At 37.6% G+C, this 18,233-nt stretch overlaps 1 protein-coding gene across 6 annotated transcripts in view; it reads left to right on the forward strand.

Moving 5' to 3' along the window:
- The window catches only part of pard3bb (par-3 family cell polarity regulator beta b), a 332,607-nt gene that overhangs the window by 288,525 nt on the left and 25,849 nt on the right, over nucleotides 1-18,233 (forward strand). The window lies entirely within an intron of this gene.

An 18,233-nucleotide genomic window follows, 5' to 3' on the forward strand; every position in this document is an offset into this window, starting at 1 on the left:
GTTTAAGTCAGGGCTCTGGCTGGGCCATTCAAGAACAGTCACAGAGTTGTTGTGAAGCCACTCCTTCGTTATTTTAGCTGTGTGCTTAGGGTCATTGTCTTGTTGGAAGGTAAACCTTCGGCCCAGTCTGAGGTCCTGAGCACTCTGGAGAAGGTTTTCGTCCAGGATATCCCTGTACTTGGGATTCCAAACCATTCATCTTTCCCTTGATTGCAACCAGTCGTCCTGTCCCTGCAGCTGAAAAACACCCCCACAGCATGATGCTGCCACCACCATGCTTCACTGTTGGGACTGTATTGGACAGGTGATGAGCAGTGCCTGGTTTAGAATTACAGGGATTAAAGTTCTCCGTCGCTACGACGGATTTCCGTTAATTGCAGCGAGTCTACGACGGATTTCCGTCATTTGCAGGGTTCCCGCCTGTCTTTAATGTCTTAAATGCACTTTTCATAATTTTAAGGCCGTAAATAGGCTTACATTTCTCAAATAGTGTAATACATTTCTTATTTTTAGTTTGAATAGGTCTTAAATTAAGGAAAGTCGAGGTGTATTCAGCCTGCTGAGGGGGATGTGATCAAAGCCTGGAGTGGAGCGAAAGCACGTTCCTCTCCGCTCGAAGCGTTCTGTATTCACTCCGCTGTGGATCCACTCCGGGTTTTGTGTTCCCGCTCACGGAAAAACTGCTCCGTGTTCACTCCATTAGTTATTAGGGATAAATGAGGGGAAAAGATATATGTAGCGCGTTGTTGTTGTTCTGCCAGCACACCAAAAATCATCCCCGCCACGGCTGCAGCTTCTCACTGACAACACAGTAACTCCGCTCGCATCATTCACAGTCGGGTTATTATCAGAGAACTGAGCAGAATTCGGCGCGGGATTGCGGCTATTACCGGTATTTCTACTCATTCCCGCAGGTTCCGACGGAATGTATCACATTTGCACCTGCTTTTAAGTCTTGATAAATCACTCGCTCTCATCTATGTGCACAGATCGCGATAAGGAGAGTGACAGCTTTTAATAATAATTAAGGGAGTTTGCAAATGTGATATTGATTTAATACAACAGCTCTAGAACGAAACGAAAATAGTTCTAAATAAAGTAACAGCTGAGCCGCTGCGCATCTCTAAAAGCAAACACAGGGGTTACTGTATAATTTCAGTTATTTAAATCATTTAATAGTTCTGTATTCAAAATTGTATATTTAAAACATTAATCTCCACATGAATTTAGGGAATTAAGGCCAAAAAGTTCTATCTTGGTCTCATCAGACCAGAGAATCTTATTCAGGTGTTTTTAGCAAACTCCATGCGGGCTTTCATGTGTCTTGCACTGAGGAGAGGCTTCCGTCGGGCCACTCTGCCATAAAGCCCCGACTGGTGGAGGGCTGCAGTGATGGTTGACTTTCTACAACTTTCTCCCATCTCCCGACTGCATCTCTGGAGCTCAGCCACAGTGATCTTTGGGTTCTTCTTTACCTCTCTCACCAAGGCTCTTCTCCCCGATAGCTCAGTTTGGCGGACGGCCAGCTCTAGGAAGGGTTCTGGTCGTCCCAAACGCCTTCCATTTAAGGATTATGGAGGCCACTGTGCTCTTAGGAACCTTAAGTGCAGCAGAAATGTTTTTGTAACCTTGGCCAGATCTGTGCCTTGCCACAATTCTGTCTCTGAGCTCTTCAGGCAGTTCCTTTGACCTCATGATTCTCATTTGCTCTGACATGCACTGTGAGCTGTAAGGTCTTATATAGACAGGTGTGTGGCTTTCCTAATCAAGTCCAATCAGTATAATCAAACACAGCTGGACTCAAATGAAGGTGTAGAACCATCTCAAGGATGATCAGAAGAAATGGACAGCACCTGAGTTAAATATGTGAGTGTCACAGCAAAGGGTCTGAATACTTAGGACCATGTGATATTTCAGTTTTTCTTTTTTAATAAATCTGCAAAAATGTCAACAATTCTGTGTTTTTCTGTCAATATGGGGTGCTGTGTGTACATTAATGAGGAAAAAAAATGAACTTAAATGATTTTAGCAAATGGCTGCAATATAACAAAGAGTGAAAAATTTAAGTGGGTCTGAATACTTTCCGTACCCACTGTATATATATATATATATATATATATATATATACATATATATACACCCAAAAGGTATATTTTTGGCAACTGTAAAGGCCCGTTCACACCAAGGACGATAACTATTAAGATAACGAAAAAGATATAGTTCGAAAAATCATTCTCGATATTAAAGAATACCAGAGTCCACACCACAGCTATGAAGGCACAGAGAAACGATACAAACTTTGACAACCAATCAAAATCCATCCTGCTATAACGAGCTCGAGAATTTGCAGACGAGAAGACAAGAAGCTGAAGACGAGCATGCAGTTAGAATAAACAGACGATGTCGTCCGCTAGTCTTTACAGTTATCTTTATAGTTATCGTTCTTGGTGTGAAATTAATAAGCCTCTGCACCTCACTCCTAATTTCTCTCAATACGGGACATAAAAATAAAATTGGGAATAATAAATTGGAAAACAATTTAAACTTGCATTACTTATTTGAAAAAGTAACTCAGATGTTTTGTTGTAAATTTAAAAGTAATGTGTTACTTCACTAGTTACTTGAAAAAAGTAATGTTACGTGTAATGCATTACCCCCAACAGTAGTTTTGAATTTATTGTGTTTTACTGGTTTGTGGTTCTACAGATGTTTACACTAATAATCAGTTCTGTTTTATATGCTGTTTGACTCATGCTGCCCATAAAGGAAATTTGTGAACTTGTTAAGATTTTAGTTTTCGAAACCATTCGACTTTCTTTCCATTGACTATCTGAGTCAGACTTGGCCTCGGCTCTTCCTGCGTGGCTTGTCCAGCTCAAGGGTGGTAATGGCTGCTGCCGGCCAGTCTATCAGAATCTGGAGGTGAGTAGCCTGACACGCTGGAGGAAGGAGTGTGTAATATCCACAGCGCATTTCACTCGGAGCCCTCTGCTGCTCTGTGTAATGAGAGGCCTGAAGCTCCTGCCTTTCCTCTCATTTACTGAGCTGAATAATGATGGTGCTCTCAGCCTGAGCCTCATCGCCGCTGTAACACCGTCACACCCACAGCGTGCTCGCTCTCATTCTCTCTGCGTCTGAAGTCAAGAAATGAGAATTCAGGACACGGGACTTCTCTGCCTTTGTTCTTTTCATTAGGAAAAAAATCTCAAAGCTGCACTTCTCTCACTCTCTCTCTCTCTTTCTCGCAGAAGGTCACTCTGTTTCCAGGAGCCCGATTGGACTTTCATGTTTTTTTAAAGAGTCAAACATTAATCTATTTCTTCAACCAGTCACAGTCAAATATGTGATCTCTTTTGCAATTCGTCATCTTTTTCTTTATCAGGTGGCTGTGCCACAAAACTGAGAAATGATGTTTTCAGGCAGTAAGGAGAAAGGCAGAAAGATGTGTCCAAATCCAGTGTTTGTCTCACATTCTGTCTGCAAAGATGCTTATGTAATTATCTAGTGAATTATGTTTATCTGATGAACTCTTCGCTTCCTATGATATCCAAAAAATCTGTCTATACGACAGTAAGAAATTAATGGAGGCTTAGGACTACAATGACACTAAAAGTGGCAAAATACCCCCTTTTATTCTATTCTATTCTATTAATATTCAATTTTGTTCTATTAATGTTCTTTCTATATTTCTTTCTATCTATTTTTAGTTCCTATATTCCTTTCTATTTTGTTCTATGCCTACTATGCACATTAACACATTAAATAGAATTTTAAGCTTTTATTTAACAAACTATACTGCTCAGAAGTTTGGGGTCAGTCAAATTTTTAAATGTTTTTAAAGGCAGTCTCTCGTGCTCACCAGGGCTGCATTTATTTGATTAAAAATTCAGTAAAAACAACAATATTGTGAAATACTGTTACAATTTAAAATAAATGCTTTTTATTTGAATGAATTGTAATGTAAATGAAATGATTTAATGAATGTAATTTATTCCTGTGATGGAAAAGTTGAATTTTCAGCATCATTACTCCAGTCTTCAGTGTCACATTATCCTTCAGAAATTATTCTAATATACTTATTTGCTTCTCAAGAAACATTTCTTCTTATTTTAATGTTGAAAAAAGAACTTAATTGATTTTTTTTTTTTACATAAAAGAATGAGCCACAGTATATATGGTTATATGGTTAATAAAAATATGTCCTGTAAACATGCCCTGGTAAAGATAAAAATTGCCTTTGAAAAACAACTCAATGAGACAGTTTTGTCCCATACATAGAAAAGTGAATTTCACTGGCATACAGTTCAGTGTTAGTGGGAAAAAAAATCAAAATGGCATCTGAAGGAGCAAGTAAATGGTTAACTCATGAATGTCCATTTTTGTTTAACAAATGACTTGCATGATTGGCTCTGTAGTCAGTAAATTCCATGTGGTTACCTCTCGAGCTCAATTTGTTTTAGATCATTATATACAGTATGACATTATGGTGGCTTATGAGCCCAGCTGAAACCAATTTCTTTTGGATGCAACTTCATACCCAAACACTGCCAGTCATTGACTGACTGGGCAGCAGCAGCAGCAGCCAGCGTACTGTACTGTAAGGTTCGGACTCGGCACACTAATGATAGAGTGGGTATTTTTCTATGCTGTTCTTCTTGTGTTGACAGTCAGGGTATTGGTGTAACAGTTGCTTAGTAAATCTGTAAGCAAATTGACCCAATGCTAATGGCACATGAATTTTGCCTATTTGACATGTGTGAGTTTATCTTTTTAGAAAGCTTGCTCATCAGCCATACATCTCTAAATCATTCACTGACAAATATTAGAACGTCATTCTGCAGATGTTTTTGTGACGTTTATGGCTTAGATTTGTTTATATACAAATATGAAGCTTCAAGTAAAACACAATGCTTTCCAGATGATGCAGTCTTTGACAGATGTCTCAGTGACATTCGAGTGATTTCTGGAAAAGTGACTCCTTATGTAAAAACCCACACATTGTTGAGCTGTTTATTGTTTGTCTTGATGAAAAGACAAACAATAAACCTGATTGTTTCCATCAGAATATTACAAAAAGTGAATTTGTGTTGAATATGAGGGTCAATCTACGAAACAAGTGTAAGTATTTGTGCAATTTGAAACTTTCTATAAGATTAATAATGCATTTAATTGTTGATAAATTGCATTTGCTAACTAAATGTACATGTTGCACTAGAAAGTTAACACGATTGACTCAAGGTTGTGCTAGGTGCTTTTAGAAAGAAAATGTAATGCTCATTTATCTTTTTCTTTTTCACTTGTCCATTGTCAATTATTTATTATACAGAATCATGATAACAGGGTTGACATTTTAAGATTATTTCCTACTGACAATCAGAACAATAAAACTTGGATTTTATTAAAGAATTTTTCGCTGGATTCATGCATAACCTTTAGGACATAATTGTAAGTATTTTTACTCTATATGTATATATATATATATATATATATATTTTTTTTTTTTTTTTTATTATTATAGTGTGTATACACTAAAAGTTTGGGGTAAGATTTTTTTTATTTAAATGTAATTTTTTTTTTTTATTATTATTATTATTACCAATGTTGAAAAACTTTTTTTTAGGATTCTTTGAAAAAAGTTCAAAAGAACAGCATTTATTTGAAATATAATTTTTTTGTAACATTCTAAATGTCTTTAGTTTCACATTTGATCAATATAATTAATCTTTTCTGAATGAAAGTAAGCACTCGAATGTCACTGAGACATCTGTGGCTACATCATCTGGAAAGCATTGTGTTTCATATTTTTAGATAAACAAATCTAAACCATAAATGGCACAAAAGTGGCACGCGTTTTAGAATGACCTAAGGAGACATACGCACTGGAGCTTCTGGTATTGTCCGGTTTCGTGTTTACTCAGTAGGAAGCTTTCATTCCTAGCTAATAATTTGTGTTATCAGGTCAAAGCTCTGTGACTGGCCCCGGATGGATAGTGTAACAGATCGGAAGGCTGTTCTGAAAGCCCTGCTGCTAGGAGCAACGTACTGGGCTTCTATGGAGACTAGAGTTACCATAGCAGCGGCTGAAGTGCCAACTCTCAGAGCCAAAGTAACAGGAGAGCCAGTAACAATGTTCGAAATGCTTTCGTGTCAGCAATAATTGCTGTTATTCAAAACCTTTGAAATAAATTCTTACTGTACAAATCCCAAATTGAAATACAATCTGAGGATGCATAGCCACATTACACTGGCTAAGTGCATATCTGACCTTTTTTGTGGACCATTTTGCCTTGTATTGAATGCGTAGATGTGACTGTTAGTTGCTCTATTGTGCATGCAGTATTTGAATAAGCTCATTACATTGGTTCAATTTTACATCTATCAGGTCAGCTTTCCCTCATAAACAACTGTGGACAAGCCGTTTCACTGGCCTAATTCCCTAATTAATCCACATTTTGGAAAGGAATTTTAATCTTTTGTTTAGATTTGTTTGTTTTCCTTTCATCAAGTGACATATTACCATTTAAAAGTTTGGGGTCAGTAAGATTTTTTAATACTTATTTTAAAACTTTTTAATACTTTTATTCAGCAGGATAAAGCAAATTCAAAAGTGAGAGTAAAGACATTTAGAATTTTACAAATGATTTCTATTTCAAATAAATGATGTTCTTTTGAACTTTCTATTGCACAAAAAACCCTGGAAAATGTATCACGGTTTCCACAAAACTTTTAAGCAGTACAACTCTTTTCAGCATTGATGATAAGAAATGTTTCTTGAGAAAATCAGTATTTCTGGAGGATCATGTGACACTGAAGACTGAGGAAAATTCAGCTTTGCAATTACAGAAATAAATTACATTTTAAAATATATTCAAATTGAAAACAATTATTGTAAATTGTAATAATATTTCACAATGTTACTGTTCATATTACTGTTTTTACTGAATTGTTAATCAAATAATGCAGCCTTTGGGGTCAATAAAATGTTTAAATGTTTTTAAAGGCAGGCTCTTATGCTCACCAAGGCTGCATTTATTTGATCAAAAATTGTGAAATATTGTTACAACTTAAAATAAATGTTTTTTTTTTAATAAATAAGAGACAGCGGTGTAAATACTTAAAAATCATATCTCTTCAGCAGCTTTCAGCCTGTTTTACAATCCAGGAACCAGGTGATCTTTTTTTTTTCTTCTTCTCTCAGTTAACCGGTCCGTTTTAAAGTTCTCAAAATGTGAAAATTCTCTCTTCACCCTCATGTCATTCCAAGCCCATGTGATTTGATTTCTTCCATGGATCACAAAATGACCTTAGCAGAATGCTCACTGTTCAATACAATGAAAATGAACAGAGACAGATGTTGTCAATCTCCAAAAATGATATGATGATGAGTTCATGACAATTTCGTTGATTTGAATACTGTTTGAAAAGTGGGACCTTTCCTGTAGTATCCATGTTGAGCATTGATTTCTCAGATTCATTTGTCAATGGGTTGTCTGTGTCATCCTTGTACAGACTTACTGTAGCTGTTGTGCACTACAGTGTTCCATCTGTTCCACTGCTTTTATTCACCCTGAAAGGAGCTTTATCTCTTCATGAGCCCAGGTCATCCAGTGGACAGCTGTGGTCAGCTGCATTCCTTAACAGCCTCTCCGCTAATTGGCCTGCTGTGGATTCCCGGTGTGAGTGTGACGGTTCACCGGTCAGGTCTGCCCCCTGCCTCTTAACAAATTTACCATCTACACCTTTCTGACCCCCTGACCCTGGAACAGTGAGAGTAAAGACCTTACAGCCCTCCTCTGTACTCACGGCCAGTGGTGTCGTGCCTGGGGTTGACCTGTATCCATTTCTAGGGGGTTCGCGGGAATGTACCACTCCACTGAGCCTCGGGGAAAGGAAGAGATAGAGAGAGAGAAGGGGGAGCTGTGTTTTGCTGAGCCTTCTGCACTTGGTTAATGAGTGTTAGGGAGATCTGAGATTGTTTAGGAGAAATGAGGGGTGCAGGTTACATCCGTGGATTACTGCTTAAGATCTTCAAAGAGTCTAATTCCACCCGAAGTTCAGGAATTCATGAAAATCAGTTCACGAGGTACTATGCCATGTACTACAGGTACCATTCCACTCCACTGTCGGACAGAACAAATCTTCATTTAACACTCATTTTTAAGCCCAGATCAGGAGTGTAAAAAATACTTAGATTAAAAATACCTCAGATTCTTATTACTATTGCCAAATTAGGAAACTAGATAATGCCAAAGGTTGTATACCTAGTTTGGTGTGGTTGCAAGGACCCCATTGCAACCTTTTTCTTAGAAATTAGGCCCCTTTTTTTTTTACTTTTCCTTGTCTCAGCCTCTCAGATGACTTTTTTTATGGTCATTTAACTGGCCCATTTTAGATTTCCCACTGAAAATGTTTACACTGTTCAACATGAAAAATGAACAGGAACAAAGGAACATGCTGTCTTCCGGTTTGTATTTACACAGCATGACGGTATTTCTGAATTGAACTGCTCGTTTTAAAATCTTCACAGTCTACTGACGTTTGTTATGACTTATCTGCTTCAAACATTACAATGCTCATAGTAACTTACAATACGTGAATCCACTTCACCATCTAATTACTCTTCAATAGTGATGCTGTAGATATATATAGAGAAAAAAAAATTCTAAAGATGACTGTGCACTTGTTTCTCTGATGCAACTTTTATATTAAAAAAAAGTAAACTATATGACTGTCAGTGTCTTTCCAATAGATATTTTTACTTTTTGTACTAGGCTCAGGCTCAACGGACCGTTGGCTGAAAGTCGGATGCATATCGCACGTAAAATTGGAAACACTTCAGGAGTTTTGAAGTTGTCATCGGATTGGTTGAATGATACAGGATTTCGGAGACGTGTGTATTGCTTTCCGTGTGGACACAAAGATGCTGTGTTGCCAAACCCTCTCATGGAAGAAGAAAGCCGTCATGTTTACAGCTGTACTAAATGCTATATTTTCAAAAGTATGTGAAATATTTAAAGTTTGCGGCATAGAATCTTTAAAATATGTTCAAGAGTTTTACACACCAGCCCATAAACATGACGCAGCACAAAACGAAATGTGATTGATTGCCTCTCAGCCATATGGTCTCTTGGGCAGGCCTTGGCTTTCAGGTTCCCAGACCTTCTGTCATCAGTCTGAAGGTCTGGCTACGTGAGACTAACTTAGTACTAACTTAAGCAGTGCAGTTTTTGGCATATTTTTTGTCTGACAGTGTGTTTAAGACACCAATCAGCTCGCTAGGCCTGAAAACATCTTCAGTCATCTTCAGCGTCCATGCAGAAAGTGTGAAAACATGACTGAATTACTTCAAAAGTTGTTACAGCCTATTTTCTTTCATTTTCAGATAAGAATTTTGTTCTGCATGTCAAAAGACCCGTTTTAATTTAGATGTCATTGCGTCCCTCTTCCTCTAAAATGGGCATCTCGGTGGGAGCAGTTATGAACCTGCTCTTCTCTAGTGTTCTGCACGACAGTAACCCTCCTCCAGCTCCCTCTCTGCCTGCGTTCGGCACTAAATGGCTCTCGGTAATGGACAGTAATGCACCTTAACGTCATGCTGCTGATTACAGCACAGCTGAATGTCAGCGCCTAGCCACGCTTAGTGTCAGAACTGCACAAATTCGCACCGCGAGAGAACACGCAGCAATTATCCTTAAAGACCCCAGTATTTCCCCTGACACATTAAAAATGTGGACTTTTAGTTTTACGCTGCTGCAGCTGTGCTGTATGTGTCAAAAAAGAAAACCAAACTGCTCTTTATTAAACGAACATGTTTGTTTTTGCTTCTTTAGTCTATTAGTAATATATTACATATGACTGATATTTATATCTTCCTGGATGTGTTAAATCTGATGGGATGAACCATCTATAAACTGCATGTATGAAGCCACATTAATAGAGAGAGCAAGTATTATCTAATGATGTATTACAAATTAAAAATGTAAAAGTATGGCCTTTCTTGTTTAAATAAATGCTCCTGATTTGTAGGATCAGGCTGTGTTCCATGCAGTGTTTAGATGGCATACAGGTGATTTTCAGAGGTGCACAGACTGACTCTGTGGTTGATGGCTGCAGCGGTGGGTAGCTGTGGGAATTGGTGTTGCACGGGGTGCTGGTTCGAAACCAAGTGTTCTATAGCAATCATCTCCATGAAGGAGAGAGCGAGGCAGAGCCTCCATCCCATTATACCCTCATCTGAAGTTGCCTGCCAAGCCAGCTGCTCCCCTATCAGACACACACGCGTCTGGACACATGACCGACACACACACACTCACACATCCAAATGTATGTTTACACACAAGATGACATCGAGCACTCACAGTGTCACTCACAGGCTGAAGTTCAAACAATATTCACAAACATTTGTGTGAAAACATATGCAATGGAAAATATAATTAATGTTTAGAGTCGGTTACAGAATAAATCCACCTGGAGAGCAACACACTGATGAAAATTGCAGGCGGCACTGAATAGGAAAAAAGGAGAGTGAGTTATAGTTCACCTAAAAATGAAAATCCTGTATCATTTTCTTTTTTTCTTCTTCTGTTGGAACACAAAAGTATACATTCTGAATACTGTGCTGGACACTTTTCTATGCTATTATAATTGAAGGGGTCTGGAGGTTTTAAATGCCAACAATGATGCAAAAACAACATAAATGTATTAGGATGGTCTGTGCAAGACCATACACTGCAAAAAAAAAAAAAAAAAAAGATTTTAATACTCAATTTTTTTTGTCTTGCTTTCCAGTACAAACATCTAAACATTTATAAATCAAGATATATTTTCTTGAAATGCTAAATGGCGTAAGATATCCATAACAGATATGGTCCATTTTCTGAAAAAGTTATCAAAATGATGTGTGCTTTTGCTGAAAACAAGAAAAATTATACGTGCCAATGGGGTAAGAAAAATAAATTAGTTTTCCTTTGAATTAAGTTTTTTTTTTTTTTTTTTTTTTTAACTAAATATTTTTGTTTAAGATATTTATAATGTGAAAACATGGCAAAAAAAAATCTTAAAACGTATTATTGCCGGAAATTATTATTGAAGATCTTGACATCTGCTTTGGATTTCCTTGCAGCGTCAATGAGAGTTCAGTAGAGAACTAGCAAGACTGTATTGTGAGTGACCCTATCATGAATGAATGAACCATTCAGAAAACTGGTCTGAATGACTGATTCATGAATTATTTCTCGAGTTCAACTCACTCACCTTAATTTCAGTCTGTTTCACACTAAAATCTTACATATATGTAAATATAAACCCATCACATGGTGAAATTTTGATACCATATAAAAGATGGGTTCAAGCCATTTCCAAAACTGTTTTTATTCCAAAACTGCTTATACGTAACAAAAGTTATGGTTATCTGAAGTTGGCTGATCACCATGATTTTCAGGAACAGAATTTTGAGAAAAACTGGTTTAAAGAGAGGCAGTGAAAATAAAAGCACAAAAGTCAAGTATCACAAGTCAAAGTCACTTTCCACTTACGGAACACAACACTTACGAACATTTGAACATTGAGTGTGTACCTGTTCATAAAACATCACAGATTACAGCATGCAGGTTATCTGCAATTCTTCCCCTGTTCTACTACTCTGGATTTATAACACATAACTAGACACAGTTCACAACTGTAACTTGTAGATTTGTGTTCTAAACTTGTAGTTTTATTTCACGCTGTCACTGTTTGAACTAAATGAAAGTAATGCATAGCGTTAATATGAAAATGGTGCTGTCAAGAGCTTCATTACACAAACAGACTAGCTAGCGTTACCCCGAACTTTGCATGCCGTAGTTGACACAGGACCAGCAGAAAATGTGCATTGATACACCTTTATTATATACAGTGGGGCAAAAAAGTATTTAGTCTGCCACCAATTGTGCAAGTTCTCCCACTTAAAAAGATGAGAGAGCCCTGTAATTTTCATCATAGGTATACCTCAACTATGAGAGACAAAATGAGGGGGGAAAAATCCAGAAAATCACATTGTAGGATTTTTAAAGAATTTATTTGCAAATTATGTTGGAAAATAAGCATTTGGTCAATAACAAAATTTCATCTCAATACTTTGTTATATACCCTTTGTTGGCAATGACAGAGGTCAAACGTTTTCTGTAAGTCTTCACAAGGTTTTCACACACTGTTGCTGGTATTTTGGCCCATTCCTCCATGCAGATCTCTTCTAGAGCAGTAATGTTTTGGGGCTGTTGCTGGGCAACACGGACTTTCAACTCCCTCCAAAGCTTTTCGATGGGGTTGAGATCTGGAGACTGGCTAGGCCACTCCAGGACCTTGAAATGCTTCTTACGAAGCCACTCCTTCGTTGCCCGGGCGGTGTGTTTGGGATCATTGTCATGCTGAAAGACCCAGCCATGTTTCATCTTCAATGCCCTTGCTGATGGAAGGAGGTTTTCACTAGGGATGCAGCGATTTACCGGTTTTACGATTAACCGCGCTTTAAAACGTCACGGTTAATTAATCGTAAAGGCTCTGCTACACCGAGTGTTTCTGTTGTATGGAATAGAACTGTTGAAACATGAGCAAAACGAAAACAAAGTTACACTAGCGGTGCACCAGCTTAAAATGCCGTGCTTATCAGAGACACGGAGGCTACTAGATTAACTATGACAGAGGAACCAAACAGCGATCCTTTATTTCCACCAGAGAAATGACTGAATTCGATAGTGTGGGACCATTTTAAATTTGGGTACATCAATATTGCCGTAAAAATCGCTGTTAAAGAGTGAATACATAAGGGATAATGCACAGCTAGCCAACCTGTTCTGGCTGTGCAATAAACGATTTTAATGCACGACGTGAAGGCAAGGACCACCTGACGCGACGTTCGTTAGCTCGAACATTCTGCCGCTTCAGAGATGAAATAGTGCGGTGAGAGAGAGCGGCGGCGTGTGTGAAGCGCGCAGTCAGCGGAGGCTCGCGGCGGAGCCAGGCGCAGTATAAACGAGGCTTTAGCCTACCTGCATCTGCGTCACTACAAACAATGAAGATTTGAGTTTAGTTATTTAAACAGTCATTTTACCCCCTCTTTGCTGATTAATATAATGTAGCGATCCAGTATCTAAGCTATTTTATTAATGAAAGTCGCTGGGCAGCATTGACAACACGTTTCTGTCCTCCTAAATGTTTGTGGGCAGCTCGATCTCGATCTCACAAACCAAAATAATAGACATGATTTTCTCAGGCCTTATGTAAAATCAGATGAATAAAGATTATTAAAATGAATAAGTATTGATGACAGTTGATTACAATAATAGTTTAGTTTATTCCCTCATTAGTAACAGTGTCCTCTGTGGGATAAATAAAGTTAATATTAGTCATATATTAATAATACTTCATTAATATTGTGATTTATCATCCCTGTTATAGTATTATTCATAAGTCAATTGATTTTTCACCATCTTTCCAAGTTCTGTACCTCAGGTCCAAAAGAAATGTAGAAAGAATGAAATGAAAACACCAAATACATTTGTTATTTTCAAAAGGGAAATACTGACATGGATATTTACAGAGCAGAGGTCACCTTTTTTAATTCCAATAGGAGAGATGGACTTTTTTTTTTTCTTTAGTATTATTATTTTGTGCTGTATTATTGGTTACTGTGTTATTTCTGTTTCAAAAGGCAGCAATAAATAACACTTTAATATCTAAAGAGTGTTTATGTGATTTTATGTTGTGAAATGAATAAATGCATAATAATCGTAATAATCGTGAAACCGTGATTATTCCTCAGACTATAATCGTACCAACAAAATCTATAATCGTTGCATCCCTAGTTTTCACTCAAAATCTCACGATACATGGCCCCATTCATTCTTTCGTTTACACGGATCAGTCGTCCTGGTCCCTTTGCAAAAAACAGCCCCAAAGCATGATGTTTCCACCCCCATGCTTCACAGTAGGTATGGTGTTCTTTGGCTGCAACTCAGCATTCTTTCTCCTCCAAACACGACAAGTTGAGTTTTTACCAAAAAGTTCTATTTTGGTTTCATCTGACCATATGACATTCTCCCAATCCTCTTCTGGATCATCCAAATGCTCTCTAGCAAACTTCAGACGGGCCGGACATGTACTGGCTTAAGCAGGGGGACACGTCCGGCACTGCTGGATTTGAGTCCCTGGCGCAGTGTGTTACTGATGGTAGCCTTTGTTACTTTGGTCCCAGCTCTCTGCAGGTCATTCACTAGGTCCCCCGTGTGGTTCTGGGATTTTTGCTCACAGTTCTTGTGATCATTTTGACCCCACGGGTGAGATCTTCGTGGAGCCCCAGATCGAGGGAGATTATCAGTGGTCTTGTATGTCTTCCATTTTCTAATAATTGCTCCCACAGTTGATTTCTTCACACCAAGCTGCTTACCTATTGCAGATTCAGTCTTCCCAGCCTGGTGCAGGTCTACAGTTTTGTTTCTGGTGTCCTTTGACAGCTCTTTGGTCTTGGCCATGGTGGAGTTTGGAGTTGGACTGTTTGAGGTTGTGGACAGGTGTCTTTTATACTGATATCGAGTTCAAACAGATGCCATTAATACAGGTAACGAGTGGAGGACAGAGGAGCCTCTTAAAGAAGAAGTTACAGGTCTGTGAGAGCCAGAAATCTTGCTTGTTTGTAGGTGACCAAATACTTATTTTACCGAGGAATTTGCCAATTAATTCTTTAAAAATCCTACAATGTGATTTTCTGGATATTTTTTTTCTCATTTTGTCTCTCATAGTTGAGGTAAACCTATGATGAAAATTACAGGCCTCTCTCATCTTTTTAAGTGGGAGAACTTGCACAATTGGTGGCTGACTAAATACTTTTTTGCCCCACTGTACGTTACATAGTTTATTTTGATAGGTGAACTGTCTTTGTAGTGTTAAGGGAAAGCACCTCCGCAGCGCATTTTAGCAAACTAGAGAAAGACACAGTCTTTTCTGCTTGCCTCAATAAATTATTTTTCTGCACTAGACAAGTGAATTTTGCCGAGATATTTTCAGAGATGATAGACGAGATGTTAGAGAATAATAGTTTAATGAAAACCCAATTTTGACAATTTTTTTTCTACATTTCCTGAAAACGACCCAGCACGACATTTGACGGGTTTTCCAAGATTGCATCACATATGTCAGGGGTTGGCAACGTCGGCCCTGGAGTGCCACTGTCCTGTAGAGTTTAGCTCCAGCAGGTGAGGTTTTTTTCAGGGTTGGAGCTAAACTCTGCAGGACATCGGCACTCCAGGACCGACGTTGCCTACCCCTGACATGTGACTTCAGAAGAATTGAATTAAATTGCAAGTCAAATGAACTGCGTTTATGATATTTGTATGATGCTTTTGCATTAAATTTGAAGCCGCAAGCTCCGGTCCCCATCTGTAGTAACAGCATAGAAAAAGAGCAGCCTGCACAATTTTCACAATTTCTTTATTTTGTATTGCACAGAAAAAGTTGCTCATACAAGTTTTGCATGAGTAAGTGATGACAGCATTTTCATTCCCTTTACAGAAAAGTCACTAGTAAATTCAAAAGCAGACCAGCTGTATCCTCCTTTAAGTTCTGTAATCTGTCCATGACTACCCATGAGTTAAGACATTTCTGTACAGAACCGTTTACACAGTGATCTGTGTGCAAACATGATAGTGCTATCACGCTCTACCAAATCCACATGTGTATAAATAGCTGTTTCTATTTGTAAAAAAAAAAAAAAAAGTACACACACTGGAGAAACTCTGTGATTTAAGGGAGATGCATTTCACCGGGCCAATCAGATTTCAAAGGGTCTGGCTTTTAGAAGTTTTTTCCCCTCAAATTGTGGGTCGTCCTTGAAAATACTCAAGGTGGACGAGCGATAAGGGAGAAACGAGGAGGAAAGTGGAACAGAAAAGGGGGTTTAAGAACTGGAGATAATTTCTTTAAGCCATTGCCACCCAGATAGGACCCCCATTTTCCAGACTTCCCATCTTAAAAGTTCTTGGCAGGGATTAAGAGAACAAAGGAAGGTAAATTCCCAGGAAGAGCAGAAAATTGGTCCAACTTTTAGAGAATGTCAGCAACCGCTTTTTATTTTTGGCTTCATAATTTATCTTAAAGAAACCTTGAGTTAAGAACATAAGAATAGCAAAGACACAGAGAAGAAGGTCATTTGGTTTGTTCCAGGTATACAGTGGCACTGAGCTTTGCTTGCTCCGATGTAACATTTCAAATCAGGACCTTGAGTTGCCATTTTGAAAAGAAAAGCTAGATAAAAATAGACATGGGAGGCCATTAAAAGACATGATGTGTGAAGAGGCCGTAGTCATTCAAATCAGCATGCATTTGGTTATTGACCTTTAATGTGGTTAATTGCCTGAGTGTCGGGGACTTGAGTATGTGACATTTCTTATTTTCCTGTTTATCCGGCTTTATCCTGAAAGGATTTGACATTTCAAATTAAGCATTAACTCAAGAGTGTGGATTGCGATTGAAGATCAGCGCTGCAGTGGAAACGCAAACAAACATCCCCCGTTTGGTCTGCGCACACTCTTTTGTTATCGCACTATAATACAGATACCAGATTTGAAGTAATTATAATTTGCGGATTCATCTTCTTGTGCGCGGTTAAGAGAGAGAACGTTTCCACAACTGACAGTGTGGAGTAGCTCTCCCAGGTTTTACGTAACAAACCCCGGCTGCTAAAATTAAGTGGATGTGGAAGAAAGTAAAGTAGGAGGAAAACTGTTCTAATTACATGTGGGAGCTTCAGCACACTTCACAGAGAGGCCTCAAAGATACACCCATTTCCCTACTGCTACACACACACACACACACACACACATTTTCACGCTCAATCGTGCTCGCATCCACTTTTTGACACAGTGTAGACACTCATATTCCATTACATCCTCTCACAAACCCACACACTCGCTCATCCTCATATGGACATCCCTGAGGTACGCCTGACATTTCAGTTCAAGAGGAGGAGGAACTTCATATAGAAGACTAGTTCTGCCACTCATTCGGATATAGACTTTTTGAAAGATGTTGTTGACTCTGCTTCTCTCGCTGCTTATGTTTACAGGCTACTGTAAAGGAAGTGTGATTACACTTTACAAGGTCCGGTTTGTTAATACATAGGTATCATGAACTAACAGTGAACATTTGTTTACACCATTAATTATAGGATTATGTTCAGTTATAAATGTAATATTGTTCATGGTTAATTCATGTTTGTTCATAATGCATTAATGTTCATTTATACAACTAATTCATACATATTTAATGTATACAATTGCACAAGATAAATAAATGTTGAAAAGCATTGTTCGTTGTTATGTTAGCTAATGCTACACTCGATGCCATAGAAGAACCATTCAGTCAAAGGTTCTTTAAAGAATATCTCTTACCTTTTTTATAATCTGAAGAACCTTTTGTGAAACAGAAATGTTCTTCAGATGTTAAAGGTTCTTTATGGAACCATTTAGACAAAAAGGTTATTCTATGGCATCGTGAAGCACCTTTATTTTTAAAAGTGTAACATATACAATACTGTTCAAAAGTTTGAGGTCATTAAGGTTTATTTATTAAAAAAAAAAGTTTTATATTAAACATGGATGCAATGAATATTAATCAAAAGTGACAGTAAAGACTTTTATGTTGTTAAAAATATTGGTAACACTTTACAATAAGGTTCATTAGTTAACAACATTAGTAAACATGAACTAAGAATGAACAATACTTCTACAGCATTTAATTAATCTTAGTTAATGTTAATTTCAGCATTTACTAATGCATTATTAAAATCATAAGTTGTGTTTGTTAACATTAGTTAATGCTCTGTGAACTAACATGAATAAACAATGAACAACTGTATTTTCATTAACTAACATTAACAAAGTTTAATAAATAGTGTAATAAATGTATTGTTCATTGCTTGTTCATGTTAGTTAATACATTAACTAATGTTAACAAATGACACCTTATTGTAAAGTGTTACCAAAATATTCTTCAAATAAATTTAGAAATTAGTCTCAGTTTCTAGGAAAAAAATGAAACGGCAAAGTTTTTCATTTATTCTTCTGTAAAACACAAAATTAGATGTTTAGCCAAATACATAGGCAAAAAAACTAAATTTAATTTTGTTGTGTGTTTAATAGATTTTCAACTATTCACGTTTATTACATTGAAAAGAACTGCATAAACATTATTCTAAATATTTA

This window comes from Onychostoma macrolepis, chromosome 09 (genome assembly GCF_012432095.1).
Source record: "Onychostoma macrolepis isolate SWU-2019 chromosome 09, ASM1243209v1, whole genome shotgun sequence".
In the NCBI taxonomy this organism is placed as follows: domain Eukaryota; kingdom Metazoa; phylum Chordata; class Actinopteri; order Cypriniformes; family Cyprinidae; genus Onychostoma; species Onychostoma macrolepis.